General features: G+C 41.0%; 1 long non-coding RNA gene across 2 annotated transcripts in view; it reads left to right on the top strand.

Moving 5' to 3' along the window:
• The first annotated feature begins 6,413 nt into the window (after positions 1 to 6,413).
• LOC148054595 (uncharacterized) overlaps positions 6,414 to 22,803 on the top strand; it is a 40,441-nt gene continuing 24,051 nt past the window's right edge. Inside the window, exons 1-4 of one of the 2 annotated variants that reach the window (XR_015706706.1) lie at positions 6,414 to 6,535; positions 8,563 to 8,663; positions 10,438 to 10,557; positions 12,071 to 12,100. This is a non-coding gene — a long non-coding RNA (uncharacterized LOC148054595). Of the gene's footprint in view, positions 6,536 to 8,562; positions 8,664 to 10,437; positions 10,558 to 12,070; positions 12,101 to 22,803 lie in introns of those variants that run through there. The other variant, XR_015706705.1, reaches the window with a different exon arrangement.

Genomic DNA, 22,803 nt, shown 5'->3' with positions numbered 1-22,803 from the left:
AAATCAATGTAAAAACACAAACCCTAGTTGAGAAGCGAAGCCCTTCACTGGTGTGGTCTTTAGGATGACCCAGTCCAGAAGAGCTGCTGCAAATTGAATACATTTGATTCTAATTACTCTTCCTAGCTATTTTGTACGCTCTTATGGCTGCCCATTCACACAATTCCAACACTGTCTGCTCTTTGTATTCTGTTTTCCATTTAATTTTTGTCTGGACCCTCACCCTGTGAAGTTTGCAGCACAGGATTTAATGAGCTTTTCAGTAAGAATGTATGAGTTATCAAATGGCATATTAAGTTACAGGACTTCTTTCTGTGTATTTTTTTGCCTTATACGATTTCTGTCCAGTGTAATGGATTTGTTGTGTGGTCTGTATGACTTAGTGATCTCTTTCTGTGCTAATGGATTTTGATCAAGCTAAACCAAAGTTTTAGAAGTTATTAGAAAAATCAATTTACATCACTTCAGGGAATGAGTGATCAGACATCCTGTGTAAAATCAAGAGCTGAAGAGCTGAAGAAATTCAAGGTAAAGGGGACTGTGACATTGTACATCAGTGCCTGGTGGATTAGTGGGAGGAGGGACTTAAGGGGCTTTCCCCTATTAGCATGCCTAGTATAGTTTATACAGGACTAAATGCAGCCACACAGCTGGGCAGCTTCCTCTCCATGTTGCATCATGTGAACTGTCTAATAAATGGAGCCTTTTAAAAACTTGTTGGAGGAATCTCAGGGCTTGAAAATTTATGTCCTAAGAATTGTGAAATAAAATAGACAAGAAGTGCCCAGGCAGAACTGCATTTTCTGTTCAGGTAAAAAGCACTCTGAAAGAAAAGTTGAATAGTTGAATCTAGCCATTTCTATTCCTATAGCATGGTTTAAATCCAATGGATACTCACAATAAGAATGAACTCCTTCTCAGAGGGAATCTGCATCCTGATCACTTTTCCCCTCAAAAGGGATTGCCAAGCAAATGTACTAAAGAGATACCATAAAAAACTGGAAAATTCAAACCAGGAAAAGTGGAGTCTGGCTGGTTTTAATGAATAATTTCAACTTTAGAACAGCAAAAACTGAGAGATGTCCTGCTTAGAAATCAGAGGATAGGACTCAGTAATTAAAAGGAAGAAGACTGATCAAGTTTGTATGCAGAATACACCTCTCTTGGTGTACGAGATATATTGTTTCGGAGTGATCTCAAAAGATTGTTTATGCAGCAAAGCCTCTAGAGACATATCAGGACACTCCAAAACCCAAATAGATTGTGTAGTAATCTAAGTATTCCCGTGTAACGCAGTTCTTGATACTAGAATATGCCTGCCATATGACTACAAGAATAGTCTTAACTTTCTAGCTGTGCAGTGGACCCAAACAATTTCACCGTTGGTCTGACTTGGTCTGAAATATGGCATTTCTTAGAATCTTGAAATTGTCAATAATTTGCTTCAAAAGAGACCAATCATGTAGTGCCTAAGAAGGAAAATTCTAGAGACAAACGTGAAAAAATCAAATACTGTCATATACAGCTATAATATAACCATCAGGTCTGACTCTCGCATCATATCAGTTCTAGGAATAAAAAACTGTCATTCAAAAAAAAGGGATCATGAATGTAATAAAGCAAAAGGAAGTGTAGAGACAGGAAAAACATGGGATAGAAAACCCACAGAAAGTAATACAGGAAAAACCACCATAGACTGAAGTTAGGTGTCCAAACCAAAGATGTCATGAGATAAAGGCATCACAGAAAGAAATTGATTATACCGTAAGGAGCATAGGGAGATATTTAAAGGTATTGGTTTTACAAAACTATAAATGAGGGAATATGCAATGAATTTAACTTTATCTTAGAAAGCTGATCATCTTAAACTTCTTTTATGCATTCCAATGCTTACTCAATATAGACATCATGGACAAGTGCAGGCCAAGTAATTATGATGGGGAAACCACACATCAAAACCAAAGATGAGCATAGGGAGGAGGTGCTATTAAAACCAAAACCTCTGTGCTTGCTTAAGGTATGAAATTAGAAATACACAAAAGATCCTGCAGAAGACCTGAAAAGAAATCGTATGCTCCCACATCAGAACTCACTAATGCCCCAGACCTTGAATAGTGCTTGCTGTTCTCTACGTTTGACGGATTGTACTGCTGTAGTACTGAAAAATCAGTGGGTAAAAAAAAAGTCAGTGTGCTGAGCCAAGAATTAACAGAAGTCAGTTTAGTTTTTATCTAGTAGTTAACACAAGGGAAACTGACCTCACCTTGAAAACACTATCAGAATGTGTCATGGAAGTATATAGGGAAATTTATGTATGTTTTGCTCCTTTTGTGAAGGTTTTGAGAAGTGTCAGCATGACAGACAGATATGCATCACTGAAAAATGTATTGATGACTCACAAAATCCAGAGTTTAGAAAACAATGTAGCTGAGAGAGAAAGCAGCATTGTGAGCAGATACTGAAACATCATAGTGCATCATCAAGGTACATTTGGTCTGTGAAAGCATTTGGTATTAAGTAGAGAGCATAACAAATGACAGCTTGGAATCTTCTAAATGGCATCTGAGTTACTGAAGCTTATATGAACAATATAATGTCTGTTAGCAACCTTCCTCTAACAGTTCAATTAGAGAAGACCTTCAGAGCTTGATGAATGTTTTGAAAAAAGAAAAATGATAAATGTTAAAAAAACAAAAGTGCTAAGAATAGTCTTAGCAAAAGATGAAGTTGACAACTCATTTATTTTAACAACCAAGCACTAGATCAAAGCTACCAGCACTCTAGCAATTTGTTGCAGTGCTGGCTTCACTGTGCATTCCTGGTCCTCCAGTCACCACCATTTACTACTTCATCCTGTTGTGCATGGGGAACAAAAGAATAGCTCCCTTTCTAGACAAAACTATGGGTTGATGGGGTAATAGTTTCCTCCCTTCTCCTTTCCTTAGGATACAAGGGCCACATGGCATGGACACCACATTCTTCTTTTCCTTACTCAGGGGTGTACTCCAATGATTGCAGTAATCCATGTGCACAGGGAAACCTTGAGAAACCCCAAGTGGTCCTCGTGACTAACAAAAACTAGTAAGGCTTAATTCTCATTTCAGTAGTTAGTTTTTATCCTTGCCATGTGTTGTACTATTATTCCTACTTCTGGCTTCTCCACTCTGCAGTCTTTTTGTCTTCCTTTTCACTATTCTTCCTCCCCCCCTCCCTTTTTTTTTGTTTTACTGCTTCTCCTTGAGGAAAAAACAGGATGCCCCATGTCTTGTACAAGTTATGGGAGTGCAAAAGAGTGACCTGAAGGCTGGAGAAAACTGCTGGTCCTGTTCAGCAGTGACAGGAGAAGGTCCTGGGATTGGCTTCTTTTCCCTCTGACACAATTTTCAGTGGGTGGACAAGCAATAGAAGGGAAGTGGGTAGGTTTTTAGATTTAGGAGATGGAAGAAGGAAGATGGTATAAAATAAAACATTAAAAAGCCCTTACAGAAATTAATTACCATTTCCAATGTTATTCACGATAGAGAAAAGCAAATGTGCACATTCACCAGAGATTGTTCAAGATGTGATGGATGGTTAACCATCTTGCTCAACTGTAAAAGCCTGACACTTAAAAAAAGATGCAGGAATGAATCACAGTGCACTTTAAATTTGAAATAAGGGATGAATATTTAAAGTCAGTTGAATAGCCAAAACCACAAATGAGGAACTGTTGAGAATGATGTGCCTAGAGCACAGCTGCTTGAAGTAAGAGCTTAACCCTACTGTGTATCTGCAATACATTGCCTGACAATCACAAAATTACTCTTAATTCTAGTAAAATCCAAGAAAAAGCAGCAAGAGAAAAAATATCAGATGCATTCCTAGGTAGAGTCAGATTCAGAGAACACAGGACATTCTACAGCTTTCTCACAGCTGATAAGGATGGGAGATGGTGACCTGCAATCACTGGTTTGGAGATGTCAGTTTAAAGAGATGAGAAAAAGGCTGAGGAATTGGTGTGAGGCAAAATGTGACGGGAGATATTGTTAAGGTGACAACAATTAAGGGGTTATTAAAGTGCAGTGCAATGCAATGCAAAATAATGCATCTATTCCTGGGAAAAAAATATAAGCAAGTTTTTTTTCATTTACAATAGTGTTCCTCATTATGTGTGATTGGAATGTGGAGATTGTTACTTCAAAAGGCACGAACACTGGGCTTCAGAACAATAATCTTTATTTCTTTGCTGTCTGCTATTTTGCAGGATAATGATCTTTCCGTAAGGTGTTTTTTGTTTTGTTTTATTTTGTTTTGTTTTGTTTTTTCTCTCCAAAAGAACTAGAATTTCAAGTTTGCAATTGCATTGGCTCCCTCTGGTGGCATTCTGAAATGCTCTACTTTATAGTTCAGTAAAATTACTGATTCAAAATTAGTTTGATAGCAGAAATTTGAGGTTACTATTTTATGTAATTGTTACATTAAAAATAGAAGAAACAAATAATCATATCTCTTAAATCCAATTCAGCTTACATAAAATCAGCTCATAAAATGAAATTCCAGCAATCTGGGTCAAAATGGCTGGAGAAAACATCGTTCATTTCCTCTCCCTCATATTCTCTTAACTGAATTCATGGATAGCATTTTGCTAGTATGTGTTTGGAAAGGAGAGGAGTTACAACAATTTCTTAACTATGGGACTGGCCTGTTTCACTTGGCAGCAAAAACCAATCAGTCTCTTACAGAAAGTTTTAATAGGAGAATTTCCATTTTGAAACTAAGGCGCTTGGCAGCTATGGTCACTTGCATCCTGAGAGTTCTTGCCAGAGCTGAACCAGATGTGCAGTTAATGCCTGGTTTTGTCCATTTGTTATTAATAATGAATATAGAAAAGAGAGGAAAGAAAGGATAAAGAGGAGCAGGAAATGGGGAAGCAGTTAGATCATTTCCCTTGTTTATGCATGTGGGAAGGACCCACATTTTGGGGATTTTGCAAAAGATGAAACTAACCCTTTCACCTAGAGTGGGGTAACTGCAGTTGCCCACTCTCAGTGTAGCAAGACTGACCGAGAGGAAGAAAGTTATTAAAGTTGCATCATCACTGCATCCCAGTCCCCTATCTCTGCAGCTTAAGTCCTCATAACTGAACATGGTAGGTGTCCCAAATGAATGAATGCTCTTGCCCCTTCTTTTACTTAATAATAACTGAGAGTTCAAAGACTATTGCCTGGAACCAGAGAGGGACAGTATTTTTTGGTCAGTTTGACTCTCCTGTATGAACATTCTTGGGTTGATACACTGATATACTTTTAATTATAGCACTTTAGAAACCATGAAAAGAAGAAAACAGGAAAAAGTCAAGTTTTTCTGTAGGTTAACTACTTTTATTGGAAGAAATTGTCTAGGATCTTCTGTTTAAATGGATGAGGAGGCCACAATCTTTTCTGACATAGTTTAAGAAAAGTAAAAAGGGAAATGCTAAAGATATTTTTTAGAACAATTGTTTTCTAAATGGCATGAAGACTAAGCTTTTTGAAAGGACTTCAGTGCTAAATACCAATAATATTTTGTACTTCTGACAAAATTCAGCTGAAGATATCAACATTTTGCCCAGTCTGACATGGGCAAAATCCTGATCCTACAAACTTTTCTGCTTAAGCAAAAGAATTTAAACAAACTTATTATATAACTTTTTAATGAACTTATTGGTCTACTGAGTCTGAAATTTCAGCTTTTCAGAATTATTTCAGACAGGTTATTTCAGGTTTTCAAAAAAACCCACAACTGGCAATATGATGAATAAGAGCTGTACATCTGTGAATAGTGTATATTTGTCTACCACAGAATGAAGAATTTTCTATGATTCACTTACTAGTATATTTAAGCATAATAGCTTGGCATTCCTAAGGCCTATTTACATAATTCTGCACACCTGCAAGTTCTCGGAACATTTCTTTAACCTGTAAGACAAACGCCATCAGATAAGTCAGATATTGCGTGTGTCAGCATGTTATTCTAAAACATTTAATATGAACTTTAGTATTACTAAATCTTATTTCTTCATATGAGGAAGTCCTTTATTATTCAGCAAGTTCTTCACCTGACATTTCCACAATGTGTGTTTGTTTTACATCTACAAAACTCACTAGTTTTGGATAATGCCTTTTTGTTTTTAAAATCAATTCAACCAGTAATAAAAGTTACCAATTTTTAAATAAAGCTGGCTTCTAAGCCAAGAAAGAATATAAGAAATTTCAGCCGTGTTTAAAAGGCAAAAATGATTGAAACTGTGCATTAAGAATAGAAAGTCATTCATGACTCTACATCATATGATTAAAAGCTGAGCTTGACTATTTATAGCTAAGCACTGTCAAGAGCAATATGCGTTGATGAGAGAACCTGACTGTTAGTACATTCCTAGATTAGGTGCATGTTAATGAAGCCTGTACAGTGCAAGAAAAGGGATGAAGAGTGAAGATAATATTTAGAAGCCGGAAAACATGTTCAAATTGCTGAGATATACAGAATTGTAAAATTGGGGCAAAAGGAGCTAAAGCAGGTAAAATTTTAACTTTCTAACTACTTGTAAAGCAACTCTGCTTCCTATAGAGACTTAAAAATGTAAACTCATAATGCTTTAAAAATTTACTTCTAACAAATAATTGTATTAGTATTTTTAATAGTAGTTAATTACTACTAATAAATACCCCCCCCTGTTAAATAAATAATGATTAATACATTTAGAATGTATATTTTCCTGAAGGCATTTTTTTAAAAAAAGGAGTGAAAGCAAACAGTTTGCAGAGGGGCTCCGTTCCAATACAATGCTGAAACCAAGCTTTTTAGTTTTGCTTCTGTCTTAATCTGGATTATATTAAAGATAATTTCAGGATAATTGGCAAGCACCAAGGCATTCAGCCCTTAGCGGTGTGTCAATCCTTAAACCTGCGAATGGAATCACTTTTACAGTGCCCATCATCTGGTACAATTCCCTAGAAGATTTCAAAGTTGAGGGGATGCAGATTTGCAAGACTATTTAGATCAGTCTGGGAATGTGACCAAAAGATGTATATTCAGGGCAGAAGATATATCAGAAGATAGATTGATGGATTAATCGATCAGTCTTCTGGTCATCATTTTTATTCAGAAAAAAACCCTTAGTATGCACGTGACAGAGTTCCTAAAGTCTGACCATCCCTGTAGAATAACATTGTATTTTCATAGGATGAAAGATTAAGATACCAAAATGATACAGCTTTTTTAGGTAAATGAATTTTGGATATCCTATCACAACATCCATTCTTCTCATATGCTACCTCCTGTAACTGTAGAGTGTAGCAATCTGTTTTCCCTATATTTGGAAGTGAAAGAACAACTGTACTCAAAAATGGGCACTACTGGGCCAATTAATAATATTCCCTGTTCTCTTAACTAGAGACATGCTTGTGTGTAAAGTTTAGATCTAGATCTGAGTTTGCCTACAATTCAAGGAGGGACAGAAGAGCATTGCAGTTCTGCAGACCGGATGCAGAACTTCAGCTGAGATATTCGGGAGAAGGATGTTGTGGATAGATACATATCTCAGATTTGAATACCTTTGTGTTTCAGGATGCATTCAGAATTTGGGTGTTGCCTTGTGCTAGTTCCATATTTAAACTTCCTCTGTGGTAAAACAATTACTTAGTTTGAGATTTTGGTGAGTGAAATAAAGAGAATTCATGGCTTTTGAAAAGACAAGGTAGTGAAGGCTATGCTTATAGAGGAAAATATGCACAGAACTCATGGAAAGAGGATATGAAATTTGGAAGGCTGCGACTACAGTTTCTGCAGCCCATAAACCACAACATTTTCTTCATGTGTTCAAAGGATACAGCCAAGAGACAGTAATTGTGCAGTGTGCTCTCTGCCTTTGCCAGGTCACTTTCTGAAAGGGAAAACAGCATGAAGTTACGCATCAAGAATGGCAGTTTCATGGCTAGTCCTAAATACTTGGATATGGTACAAAGAAAGGATGGGGATGGGTGATGGTATCAGGGCAGTCCAACAACAGCAGGCATGCCATACACGTTACCAAAAGTTTACTGGTCAGCGAACTCAGCAGCTCACCAGGCTGTTGTGCCTACATTCATCTTCTCCCTCTGCATGCACATAATGGCTGTGCCCAAATTGCAATCACTTACCTCCTAACTCCTAACTGCAATACTTACGGAGAGTACTGTGAACACTCCCTCCCTATATAGTCAGTTGTACCGGTTTTGGCTGGGATAGAGTTCATCTTCTTCACAGTAGCTGGTATGAGGCTATGTTTTGGATCTGTGCTGAAAACAGGGTTGATAACACAGGGATGTTTTAGTTACTGCTGAGCAGTGCTCACACAGAGTCAAGGCCTTTGCTGCTTCTCACCCCACCCCACCAGCGAGGAGGCTGGGGATGCAGAAGCAGTTGGGAGGGGACACAGCTGGGCTAGCTGACCCCAACTGACCAAAGGGATATTCCATACCATATGACGTCATGCTCAACAATATAAAAGCTGGGGGAAGAAGGCGGTGGGGGGGACGGTTGGAGTGATGGTGTTTGTCTTCCCAGGTAACTGTTACACGTGAAGGAGCCCTGCTTTCCTGGAGATGGCTGAACACCTGCCTGCCCATGGGAAGCAGTGAATGAATTCCTTGGTTTGCTTTGTTTGTGTGCGTGGCTTTTGCTTTACTTATTAATCTGTCTTTATCTCAACCCATGAGTTTTCTCACTTCGCTCTTCTGATTCTCTCCCCCATCCCACTGGGGGGGAGTGAGCAAGCAGCTGTGGGGTGCTTAGTTGCTGCCTGGGGTTAAACCATGACATAGTAGAGAGACAGAGTCATCCTTTCAGTGTTAGGCTAGCACAGTGTTATTCTGGGCTGCCTACAGTGTCCAAAGTCAGGTGGGATAAAGGTAAGCTTGTTTGACTAGGAAATTGTTATTCCTGCTTGTTTCATATCCCCCTCCTTGTCCCAAGGAGTTAGTTCCAGAAGTTGTTCATTATTTCAGCAACACAGAAATATTATCTACCCTGACCCATTTTTTTATTTCATTAAGTTTGTCTACAGGAAGATGGTCATAGACAAAAGCTTTAATTTACATTCTTGTTATAGTATTGCTAAACAGATTGTTACACTGGGAATGAAGATTGTTTTATATTGAAATGTGTTTCATTAGGTAATTTAATTGATAGGTTTGGTGCTACCACAAGGCAATTCCCAAGAAAAGGGAATATTTTAACTTAATATACTATGTATAAACACCTTCCAAGCCTGTACGGTAATTGCTCATCATTATGTCTGAAGCAATGGTCTTCTGGCAGAAACTTAATGACTGTTATTCCATTGGGCAAGCTAAGGCTCTGGTATTCACTTACTGAGTTATTGTCTTAATTCTTTGTGTCTGGATGATCACAGAGAATGTTATTAATAATAGATTGGAAATGAAGGATAAGAGGGTCTATTCATCAAAGACCTTATCCAAAGGACATAGAAACTCTTGGCTTGCTGGACTGATTGTTTTATGCAAGTGATAGTGTCATTTGTGCAGCAGATGCCTAATAGCAGCCGCTGAAGAGTCACTGAACTGCATTGTTCTCAGAAAGATGCATGCATCTCACCATCTTTGCAAATTGTAAAAATAAATTTATAGAGTACAAATACATTTTCATAAATGAGACTGCTTTTCATAGATGAGACTGCTTTCAAGCAACTGAAGATGTGATATGACTTAATTTCATTACATGGCTGTCTATTCCTTGCTTTCTAAATGCAGATAAACTGGAATAGAGAAAAAGTTTGTAGCAGAAGGTAACATGAGAAGAAAGACTAAAGACTAAAAGGTCTTAGAGGTATTTGTATTACAAAGAGTTCTTCTATCATGCATCTAGCGATGGTTCCTAGATTTTTCTGAAGGGGAGAGATTTTTCGTCGTCTTTTGAAGTGCCTTAAAATAGTTAACCTTTTATATGCCCACTATTTGCTTTTCTATAGCCTGCAATGGGAGAGGATTTTGTTGTTGTTCTGCAGACAGCATCATTTTCTCCTAGGTATAGCCATTTATGACGAACTCACAGGAGGAGTACGTCTTAGAGGAGGAAGGGTTTGGAGAAGGCATGGGAAAGTCAGACAGCTGGTGTGCTGCAAGAGTACTCCATTTACAACATTTCTTTAAGTAGTCCTACAAACCCTTTCTCATTTTCCTGCAGACCCAATGTGTTTGTTAAACTCCATGTTGGTGTGGGATGGGATACAGAAGGTGGCATGTGATGGAGAGCTCAGGGATGGAAGCACATGACATGGCGCATGTGCTGGGTGTATTGGTCATTTTACAGAGGAAGAGCTGAGGTGCTGCATTTGCCAGTGCTTGTCAGGGCCTAATTTCGATGCAGGGACAAGGAATATAGGAGCTACAATGCAATACTGTTGCATCTTTTTCTTTCCAGGACCCCAGGCCTGAAATACAGCTCATAACTGAGATCACCAAAGAACTGCATTTGCCTACATGAGTGCAGAAGGTGAGAGAGGTTGTAGCACTGTATTGACAGTGAAATTCAGGCACTAAGGTAAGATCTACCAAATAAGCAAATCTCACACTAATATTTAACAGTTCTACAGTTCAGTTTTAAGAGCCTTTAGTTTTAAGGGCTCCTCATGTTATTGGCTTGCACAAAGCCCATCAACCCCTGGGACTGAACTCAGTCTTGTGAAGCCAGCAGCAAGGAGGAGAACAGTAAAGCAGTATTTGCTAACAGCAGAGCAGAGTAGTGTGATGGAACTCAGATCACCAGCAGTGTTGGACTGACAGCAGCATGAGGCATGAGCAGCAGTTGACTTTGTATTTGGAGATGGCCATGAATAATTAAGATGAGAAGATGACAGCAAATACATTTTACTGCCATTCATGGTATTTGCAGTGGCTGAGGACACATATGCTTCCATTGAACCTGAAACTTCCACCAAATGTGAAATTTGTATCCGAATGTGCAGAAGAAGAGGAACTCAATTGTTCAATCAGCCAGACTGTGGATTCCGTGGAAAAGCCATCCCTGCAATATAGATCAACAGCTGTATTTGACCAGATATAGATAAGATAATATAGATAAGAAGCTGTATTTGAGTGGATATTGTCTGTGCTCCACAAGGGCAGGTGGCTCCCTGGGTCCAGGATGCTGGGGGCTCCCTGTGGGGGTTGGGGATGTGGCAGAGCACTGCTTGGCAGCCCAGGCCTGTCCCGCTGCACCAGCCAGGAGCAGGGCAGCCAGGGGCACTGGGGCAGCCCCAGCCCTGGGCTCTGGGCACCTCTGTGGGGATGGGCCGAGGCCGCGCTAGGACGTCAGCCAATGGTTGTGGGTCAGGATCAGGCCTGGTGAGGAGCTCTGGGGTCAGACACATGCCTGGGATGGCCGGCCAGGGCCTCTCCCCATGGGCACCGGTGGGAAGGGGCTGCGCTGGCTCTGTCTTGGCCCTGAGCTCCACTGCCAGATCTGTGGATGGGGGGAGGATGCACTCAAGGACCCTTAGAGATATGCTCAATAAAGGCACTGCAAAACAAGTGGGGAAACACAGTGTCAGCAGGAAACAGAGAGTTTATCACAGGATTTATAACAATTGACAGGTAGGAACCATACCCTACAGCAGGGTCATGAAGGCTGTATAAGACCTGCAGAGCAGGTGAGGAGACATTGTCATCGGGACGATTGCTCTAGCACAATGTAAAGACAGGCTTCCAGGTCATGAGCAAGTCTGTGTGCCTCATCCCTCCTGCTCTGCAGCTAAGACATCTGAAATGCGGAGTTTCTGTTCAGCCCCGTTTCAGCCACTGAAGGAGAAAACACCAAGACTGAAAAGAAGCAGCATCATTACATCTGCTGAAACTAGCACAGGGTTAGTCAATGGCTAATAGTGGGCAAAAAGTTCAGAGAAACCACGGGCATCAGGACAGGGGTCTAACATACACTGCTAATCTAACTACCCAGCCACTCCCCTTGGGTGAATACTGCTGGGTCTGAATGATTATATGATTTTCTGATGTAGATTCCTGGTCTTCAAGTATAACTGATCACATTCTTTTCATAGGAGAGAGAGAGATTAAGAAAGGAGTGATTTATGAACATGACGGTAAGCTTCAATTATTTCTAAGCTGCGTTATTGCAGAATATTAACTTGAAACAGAGACTGAGGAGATCTGAGGCCTGAGTGCCAGAAGTCAAAGATGTGAATGAAATACACTTAACTTGTCATTAAATATGAATACCTCCATCAGGCAACAACAGGGGGTCTTCTGCCGACATGATTTCAGACCAAAAGAAAGGCTTATGTTTTCTGAAAATGTCTCAATTTTTTCCAGCTATATGAATTGCAAAAATAAAAGATGTTATCTCTCATTACAAACCATGAGACCTTGAGGCCTCATATGAAAATTCTCCATGGCTGAAACATTGGTTAAGTACATTTCGTGAAATTTATTCTGTTGTTAGCCATTGATTTTTAATTGTACTGCCACAGTACTTCCGAAGTGGAAACATTAGGGAGATAGTTCTCTGCAAATATGAATTTCAGTTCCCCAAATCTTCTGCGTCATCTTCCTGACGTACTTGGGAGAGGCTAAGCTGATGCTTAATGAGAAGAAAGAGGTGCATGAACCAGAGTATTGACAAAAATCATTGACAAATGGCCTCTAGTCAGAGCTCCTGAGGGGTCACAACAAAGTTGAAGTGTTAGTCCACGATACTGAAATGAACATCACAAGACTGAAGTGATCAGAAAATACAGAGTCTTGCTTGTTTCCTTAAGAACAACGAGCTCAGTGTCTCCTCAAGTGATTTTACTGATTTCTTGAGACAAAACAGTTCTTGGTGCAGGACTCCACCTACTTACAGTGCTATAAATCTCCAGAAAAACATAGCAAAATATGTTAGTCCTCAGAAAAACAGCTGCATCATCCTGCCATGCCCCCTTGTATATGTAGTCCTTAGGAGTCCCGAACATAATAATTAGATATAAATATCCCAAAGTCTAAAATCTTCTCTCAGTCTCATGGCTTTTCTTCAGACCTTTCCCAGCAGTATCTTTCCGTACTCATTTCCAGCCATGTCCTCAGATTGCGTTTCAGAGTTGTAGAGGGGACAGACTGCATCCTCATCAAGTTTGCAGATCACACCAGACCGAGGGGGCTGTTCAGTACACTTGAGAGCTGGGCCGCTGTTCTGACGGGCTGGAGGGATGGACCAAAAGGAACCTTGTGAACCTCAACAAGGACAAGTGCAAAGTCCTGCATCTGGGAAGGACAAACCACGGGCAACAATGCAAGCTGGGGACTGACAGGCTGGGAGGAACTCTGTGCAAGAAGGACCTGAAGGTACTGGCAGTCAGAAAGCTGAACATGAGCCCTAACACCAGAGAAAGCATCCTGAGCTGTATTAACAGGAGCACAGCTTGCAGACTGAAGAGTGTTTATCTCTTTCTACCAGATCACACCTAGATAGTACATGTTTTGGGCTCTTCAAAACAAAAGACATTGATAAACTCAAGCAAGTTCAGCAAAATGCCACCATGGCGGTCAGGCTGGAGGACCTGCCCTGTGAGTTGAAGCTGAAGGAATGGGGCTTGTTCAGCCTGGAGAAGAGATGGGTTCAGGGGACTTAAAAGCAGCCTTCCCTACAAGGACGTGATTAAGGAGGTGGAGCCAGGATCTTCATAGCAGTGGATGGTGGAAAGCCAGGAGACAAGGGCTGTCAATTGAAACAAGAGAGGTTCAGACTGAACGTAAGGAAAGCTATTTTCCCTGTGAAAACAGCCAAGTGGGACAGGAGCCCAGAGAGGCTGTGCAGTCATTATCCTTGAAGGTTTTCAAAACCTGACTGAATAAACCCCTGAGCAACCTGGTCTGATCTCACAGCTGCCCCTTGTTTGATGAGGAGGTTGCACTAGAGAGCTTCTGAAGGTCCCTTCCAATCTGCATTATCCTCTGATCCTGTGAAGTTATTTCTGAAAACTTTCCTCTCCCCTGCCCTCCTTGGGTGACTTGAAGACTGTTTAAGGGGGGTGAGAAGAGAGGTACGGCATAGGAAGAAACTAATGTTTCATTTCAGTAAATCACATTAAAATCTTATGATTACGAAAAGGGAGGCGGAAGTAGCAGAAACCACAGGAAGAGAAAGCATGGGTCAAAGTATTTTGGAACAGAGTCTGTAAACAGCTATTCATGTGAGCAAGGACTGATAGACAGCCCTGATTAGTGTACAATTGTAATGGAACTTCATGCTTTACAAGATCAAAATGGTAAAGTGCTCCATTATGGCAATTAGCTGTCAAAGGGTGAAAGCACAATAGATGAAGTTGCTAAAGTACTTCGGTGTACATTAGCCTCATTATATTGCAAATGTGTTACAGGGCACTATATGCGAATGCTGTACCTGACAAACAGAAAATGTTAATGGAAATGATAGAAAGACAAATTATAAGGAAGCCAATCCATGTTCAGCCATTACGAATCCAAGTATACATTCAGCCTACATATACTTATTGGTGGGTATTTGGGTCAACTTCCAAAACCCTTTCATCTGATCCAAGTTATGAGGGGTTTGAGGTCATGCAGCATCTTTCTCGTGACATGATAGATCAATAATATTCTACTCTGAACCAAGACTGAACAATTTTGATTTTTAACTTAGGGAAACAGATAGCTCTTCATTTGACCTTGAAGATTATTGGAAGGCAAAAAAATGATCAAGCACTGTCAGGCATTCTTTGGTGAAAAGTGCTTTGTAATCAAGATCTGTAGACTGAAAGACCCAAATAACTTGGATTGAACCAAACTGCAGTTTTAACAAGGAAACTTAATAATGTCACCTATGTACAGGGATGTGGGTCCCTGCTTTCTATCATAAATATGTCTTAAGGTTTTGCATTTAATTATTTTTTATATATTATATTTTTTATATAATGTTTTACTAAAGTAATTACTTTTGGTTCTGGTCAGGAAAAAGCCTTTAATTCCTCAGGTACCAGTGGCTTCAGACATGTTTTAAGAATTTCACAATTCCCCTGTGTGGCTGAGTCAGGATTTCAATATTCACCCAGGCATCTGGGGAGATCAGAAGGTACATATAGATCTTTACCAGCATGGAATGCATTCCCTCTGTAGTGGTAGTAGTTAACAAGCTATAGGGAGGAAGGACTATTCCCCAGCTCTTTCTCAAATCCTTCCAGACAACTCCTTCCAAAGCTCTAAAGAGTCTTTCAACACTTACATTCAGAAGATCTAAGGGTTCTAATTATAACCAGTTCTTCGCCACTGACATGGATGATGAGGAGGAGAAAATGAGATCTCAGTGTGTTTCTCCTGTTTTTTATTCACCTGCAGCGAGTGTCAGAGAGATAACTGGCTTCTACTGATTGCATATGGCACCACTGTCTCAGGATACTAGGAAAAGGTTATATGAACAGCTGATTTGTGTAATCTATTTGTTCTAAATTTGGTGCTCATTTCTAGATTAAAGCCTCAGAACACAGATCTGCATGTACAAACTCTCTGGAGTTATTACATTTCTGTCAAGAATCAAGCCCGTGTAATGCTGGTGCTCAGGAAAAATTGCACGTAGCTGGAGAGGAATAAAAACACAACAGGATAAAAGTGCATAATAACAGGAAAAAATGAAGACGTAAAAAGGAATTGGTTGGTTTTGAGGTTAGGGTAATGGGGCTCTATGGCTAAACCCAGCTGGCCTGGAGGAAGAGAAAAATAGGATAAATAAAAATATGTAGGAAAGAAGCATTGCCAATTAAGTTTTAATATGATTTGGGCAAGAAAGTAGCAATGTTTAATAAGAATCTAATTAAACTTGAGTGTATTAACTGGCAGGGGGAAAGATATGTAAGGGGGGAGTTCTTAAATAACTAGCACATATATTTGCGGTTCTCAACAATGTATTTTCTCCAAGGAGAATTTCAAAATATGACACTGTAATTCCAACAGTCCTCCCATTTCCTGGACCAGATTTTCTTCCCTTTTCTGAATCTCTGCGTTCTTTAATAGCTTCAAAAATGTTGCAGAGGGATAGTTAAATTGTTCAGTAGTTACACTTGCAGACAGTAGTTAGGAGAGATTTGCAATCTGGGAGAAAGAAAAACAAATTTCTGAATAAAGAAAGAAAAAATAGCAACAGAGATCAAAGTATGCTTCAGGGCAAGCTGTTCTTTGATTGCAGCAGGTGCAGCAAGTGATGTAGCTTTGCTGTGCAATGAGGATAAGATAGGCTACTGTGCACAGTCCCAAAGGGCCTTGGCATATGAGTGTCACCTAAGCAGCACACACTGCCTTGCCATAGCTTACAGGGATTGGAAGAAGATAGTCTTGTGACAAACTTGAGGATGATGGCAGCCAGAGAGGCTTATCAAATTTCCTTGAGATTTTTCTAAAGAAATAATGTCACCAAAGTGACTACTCCAGCCTTTAGACTGGCTCAGTTTCTGTGGGTAGGCTGAACTACAGGATGCTTTGGGACAGAAAATTTCTCCTTCTGTCCTTTGCCTAGTGTTCAGCTGGGAAATTGCTTGTTAGTGAGTACTAACACCAGCTTAAGCTCCCAAACTTCTCATAATGCACATCCTCTGTCCAGACTGTCCAAATGTGATTTTTGAGCCTTGGGCAGCTCATGAGCTATTGAAGTGAAGTTGCTCTGCTGCTGCTATGTCTTGTGGCGAGTTATGGGGTAGCACTGGCAATGAGTCTGTGTGGTGACCTGAACCCTCAGCCACTGGAGCAATATGGTGGGACAGACAATCCTGGGCCACAGAAGGATTTGGCTGTCTGTCTAATCCAGCCTCAACTGGGAGAAGGAAGCGGTGGAACCTTGTGTATCTACTGTAACCACCTGTCTATGGACTGGTGCTGGATGTCTCTTCTCTTCAGCTGTCATGGGGGTTGCTGTTTGCAATATGGAGATTCTGGTATGCTGCTTGTGGACTCTGAGAGATTACGCACATTGAATAATGTATATAATAGATGTTGCATTTGATTAAGACAACCTTATATGATATTGCCAAATTCAATTTTAATTGTATTTATTTTGAAATTAAAAACAGTTGAAAATGTTGGATGATTAGGAAAAGTTGACTTTTGCTTACTATCCAAGCAGAAAATGCCAGCACTTGGACATGTAGCCAGTTAGCTGCACAACTTGCAGTTATGGGATCAGAGCAGTTGACAGAAATATTCCAGAGTTTATAAATCTATATTCCAACCCCTGCCCTAGTAGCACTCTCTCTATGTTCACAGTCATAGGGCTATATATGCCTAACCTCCAATTTTTGAGCCAATATGATGCCAATGCAGTTTCACATACTCTCGGCACTGGTGTCTGTTGGAGCGAAGGGCTGCAGTGGCTTTGACTGTGCTCCCTGTTCTGTGCAGGGTTGCATAAAACCGGGGGGAATCTGGATCAGATATTCAGCTGCTCTTGATGCATTTTCCCTACCTTACGTTCATGATGTTAAGAATAAAATCCACACGGTGGCCAGGTGGCATGAACTTTAAACCTTCCAGGTGTTCTTTTAACTGTTTCTAATACAAATAGCTTGTCACGGTTTCCCATGAAACCTGCTCAAAGACAGCATACAAAGAAGGCATATGAAGAAAGCATTTTAGTTGAAATGGGAGAGGAAAACAGCTATGAATTTTAGAGTTCACTTTTAGGGATCAAAACAGTGTGATAAAAACATTTAGAATGTAATTTGTAAAGTGAGCCTGAACTGAAGCACATTCTTCGGGAAAAAAGACAAAACATTTCTCTAGCTTATTACTCAGGACAGGTTGCTAAATGTTTTTAGTGTGACTGTAACAGATCCTTTGTCATTAGCAGACACATGTGAGGAGTACGAACACCTTGACCTGGGAGATAATTAACAGGAACAGAAAACAACATGACTAAAAGCTAGTCCCTCTCTGCTGTATTGTATCATCCTTTCGGGGAGGCGTAGGATGCAGTAATATCAACAAGTATTAAGCTAGGGCTTAATCTCAAGCCTCAGGCTCTGCCAGCTTCTGCATAGCTCTATAAATCATCCTTTCTTCTTAGCAGAGCTTGGTTGGGTATTAAGGATGTGTTTATATCTAAGCTTCAAAGTCAGCACTCGCTGATACAATTAACTAATCTACATCTCTCAAAGCTGAAGCTAGTTGTTTATTTTTAGGTAGAACTATTTTTCATCTGAAAGTGCTGACTTATCAAAACTGAAGTGTTTTGTGGGAAGATGTTTTAGCAAAAATTGAATAGAGCTGTCTGCTGAGGAGGCATGTGTGAGAACCTGCCAGTTTGACTAAGCAAGGGGCAATGGCAAGTTGAGAGCACGCAGCCCTGGAGCCAGGCTTGTAGCTCCTTGCAAACTCAGCTTTTCTGTTCTCAGTTTTTAAGTATCTCACCTCAGGGCTGCCAGGAGCCAGCAATGGGGAAACCCTCAGTGTTCAGCCCTAGACATTGGTGTAGAAAGTCTTAGGAAGCATAAGGGAACTTTGTGGAAAGATAAAAATACAGAGAGATCTGTACTTTTGAAAACCATGATTTCAGAATTTCTTTGCTGTGACAACTTGAGTTTTTAGTCTGAAAGAGAAGAGGCTTTTCTACATTCTCTCAGCAGAAAAATTCCTGTCTCTAGACAATAATACCTGCAAATGTATGTATACAACATTAGCTTCTCATTTCCTAAGCTGTCTCCACAGGGCTTCTTAAATGCTACCTGTTTCAAACATGGAAATACAGGTTCTGAGACACACAGCAGCAGTCACCAAGGGAAAATGCTAAGGCAGCAGCATGGTATGAACTAGCCAAATAGAAATCCCACATTGCAGTTACACTGCTTTATGAAAGGAATCTAAGAATGCATGCATTAGTAGATGCCATTCTTGGGAATTTTGGGGTACATACACACCCCTGTCCCACTCTTTCCAGCTCTGGGTTGCTGCATTTAAGACTTGCAGTTTCACCTTGTTGTATTTGCTTTTGGACAAAGCACAAACAGAGCATCTGCTCTGTTCCCCTGAACAGTGACTCTAAAGATCTAGGGTCAGAAGCTGTGAAATAACTACTCTCAGTTCCCTGAACAAGCTTGCTATTGAACTGACTCCTTTGTTCTTACCCAGGGAGAGTACTCATCTCTCTAATTTGCTTGGCAGCCAAACCACAACCTCCTACTATTCAACATACTCTGAAAATATAAAGCATTGATTTGAATAGTGTTTTATAGGGAGGAGTTATATAAAAGAAAAGAGACACTGACAAAGGCAACCTAAGTACTTGTCTACATAATTACACTAGTATAATTATACCACTAAGATAATACTTGTATAACTCACCCAGGATGAGTATCTTCTTTTTTTCCCCTGCAGCTCTATATCTCTTTTAAAGCAACATGATGATGTAAGGCTTGGCTAGACTACAGTATTGTGTTTGCTAGGACTTGAAACTTTCAGTATTTAGGTACTCTGATCAGTAAAGAGTGAAAATTTGATTGATACAGAATGGACCAGTGCCTCCTCTCAGACTTGTCCTCCTGTCCCTACAAGCACTTTCCATAGTGTTCAGCCCAGTCTGCTGTCTTGGTGTCTATATTCAAGATGCTTCAGGACCTGGTCCTTTACATCCTGTAAAGTGCCAGGAGGCAGACTGTAGTGGGTAACCTCAGAAGAGGAGCAACAAGTATCAAAAGGGGGCCGCTCACTTTCCTGAGGCTGCTGGCCATTGGTTTACTCTAATTTCATATTGCTTTCCCAAACACCACACAGTCATACTGAAAAGCCTGCCATGATTATCAGCCATTCCTTGAAGTATGCTGGGAAATAACATATGAATTTTCATTCTTGATTAGCCAAAAAATGCTGGTTTGTACAGTGGCAAATTGGGAAGGAATGTGATAAAAGTGCACATGAAGAACTGTAGTTCCCAGTACATGATCCTGGCTTCTGATAATCCGAAGTTTATGAATGTCTAAAGACAGAGTTTGCATGGTATTGGTGTTTAAAATGAGCAGTGTTCCTATCTTTTCATGAACCTAGAAGCCTGTTTGGAGAAGCGGAAGAGTATATAGTGGTTCTTCACTTTTGGTCTAGATTCTGCTTCTTTAATAGGAATCAAAATTTCCATAGTCCATGTCAGACCATGAGGTTCTTCTCTCAACCAGGATTTTGGAAAGTACTTATTCAGAAAATATCTTATTAGGTCCTTAAAGGTTAATTATATGTGGAATTTAATACTGGCATAGCAGGAGCTAGAATGAAGCCCTTTAAAGTTCAAAGGTGAATTTAAATTTTATAACTCCCCTTTCTATCTTTCTAGTAATTAAATGATTCATTTTCATATTGCCCATGATACTCCTACATCTGTGTAAGTGTTGTTACTACTGGGCTTTTACAGCTGACATATTGTCAGTCGTATTCAAATTTGCATTTAAATTTGGGATAACGGAACTATATTTCTGCATTTTCCTCAGTAGTGAATGATATTTGACTCCCAAATTATAAAACAGTTGGGCATATTTTACTATTTAAGTATCACCTATCTTCCCTTTTCTATCCTTGAATGCAAATAAGTTTTTCAAAGAAAGCCAATGCTGTGAATGTCATGTAACGACATGTGATCTCTGCACTGGAGCTAAATGTAATGCGGTGGCATTTCCGTAGATGTGGGAGAATCATCTAAAAAGGTTAGGCAGAACTACCTTTTTTTTTTTGTTTGAATATATAAAATTGATCAGTTCACAGTCAGCGGACGTCATCCATTTTGGGCTTGAACTCACTGGACCATATCCAAAAATAACTGACGTACTTTCCTCCACCTACTTGTATCTGCCTGCGGGGACAGAAAAGTCTGGTTGCTGAGCACAGAAGCCAAGCAGTGTTAACTTAAAACTGGAATTTAAAACAGATGGTGGCCTGCGTTGACACTGACCTTCAGCACGCTCTCATTACTTTTCTTGTCACTCTTATGTGGTAGTTGTGAGATGACCCAATGTACAGAGTGGTTGTGTTTCTTGGTTTTGTGCTGTCCCCTCTGCCTGTCACAGGTTGTCTCTGGTTTTATACTGAAATTTTCACCTTTGTGGCTAGGGCCGGTGCTGACAGTCAGCGTGGAGGAATGGGAAGGGAGACAGCGTGCACGGTGCTTACCAGCCTTATTGGCAAACTCTGGAGATGAATGGATATCAGAGTTAATTAATAACACGATTAACATTTTGCCAAAATGTTAGTACTGCAAATATACTATTTGCTCTCTATCTGTTTATTATTTTTAGTATAAAGTCTTTCTGTTATTTGATTAGATGTTCAAAGCCATGCAACACTGTTTAAGTGAGCGACAGCACCTGAGGTACTCTAGGGAGCATGCAGTACCGGCAACCGGGCCTGCAACCCGCCAGCTAGAGGCTACCCGTGTCTTCAGCATACGAAAACCCAGATTGGACTACAGTAGAGAAAAAAAAAATCATCAAAAATATTAAACTGAAGAGTTAGTCCAGCTCTAAGACGATTTTGAGAGCTCCCCGCCTCTGCGTGAAAACCCCTTTCAGGCCGGCGTTCTGGCGCGGTGTTGCAGGGCTTGTGTTGGGGTAGGGAGGACATCTTGTGGTCAGCGCGGAAAACTCGCCCTCTCCCAGCAGGCTGGCAACCCTCCGCGTCCTCCGGCGAGCGAGACACTCGCCGGGGCCCTGCCTGGCAACTGGGAAGCCCCCAAATGCGCTCAGCCACATTTGACAGAGAGGAGCAGCCTCCAGTCAGCTGGCGCTGGTGTCCGCTTGGTGAAGCGAGGCTGGCAGGGAAGCGAGCTGGGAATCCGTGTTCCCAGCTGAGGTCAGGGAGCTGCAGGTGCCCAGGGCTTCTGAAAAATTGCGTTTCTGCGATCACTGTTCATTGACAGGGATTTATTCGCTCCTTGACGTACACCTGGGAGCCGCAGCCATCAGCCTGAACAAAATTGCTCCGTGTGGGGGGCGTTTTGTGTCAGCGAGGAAGCAGGCAGTCCTGCAGCTCGCATCAGGACGCAGGGATAAAAACCTGCCCTGAAAATGTAACCGGGGCAGGGCAGTGGGACAAAGCCTCTGGAGCTGGACGCTGTTAGCATTCAATAATCGCAGTCTAATTAGTGGGATTATGACTGTGAACCGAGAAGAGGGCCTGCGGCGTGGTCACACAGCCTTTACCCAGGCTGGCCTTGCAGGGCACCGAGCTGAACGGGGCCAGGCCGAAAGGGGACCAGGCTGAACGGCCCCATTCAGGTGCTGCAGGGGTAACCGGGGGCAGGAGGCACTGGGCCACACTGAAAACAGTGCCGTTTGGTGGCCCGCGCAGTGAGCCCCCGAGGCTGCCTGCCTGCAAAGTCCCATCAGAGCTAATGGTGTCACCAGTCTTCTGCGTTCGGCCTGCTGTCCCCACACCAACATGCTCCGGGCACTTGGCAGCGTCAGGAACAGGAAGAAAAAAGCAACAATTTATCAGGGATGGGACTGTCGTGTGTCTGCCTGGGATGTCCTCTGCAGAAAGAGGTTTGCAGGTACCATTGCTACTCATGTCAGACACACTGAACATGTGCTGCACAGACGTTGCACAGGGACCGGCACAGTACACTCATACTATGGGAAATCACTAAGATTTCTACTCACAGCTTTCCTTTTGGACCATGTGCAACAATGTCCCACCAGTTCTGTCTACCCTGACACATGGAAATCGAAAACAAATACAGCAAATCCTCAAAATCCACTGGGTAAACATGTCCAAAGGGAAAAGAGAAGGATGGAGGAAAAGAGCAAAATGAAGGAACAGC

Source organism: Nipponia nippon, unplaced genomic scaffold (genome assembly GCF_047370975.1).
Source record: "Nipponia nippon isolate SJK-2023a ecotype South Korea unplaced genomic scaffold, ASM4737097v1 scaffold_3, whole genome shotgun sequence".
Classification (NCBI taxonomy): domain Eukaryota; kingdom Metazoa; phylum Chordata; class Aves; order Pelecaniformes; family Threskiornithidae; genus Nipponia; species Nipponia nippon.
Note: the sequence above shows the minus strand (reverse complement) of the source record. Positions and strands in the feature narration are given on the sequence as shown.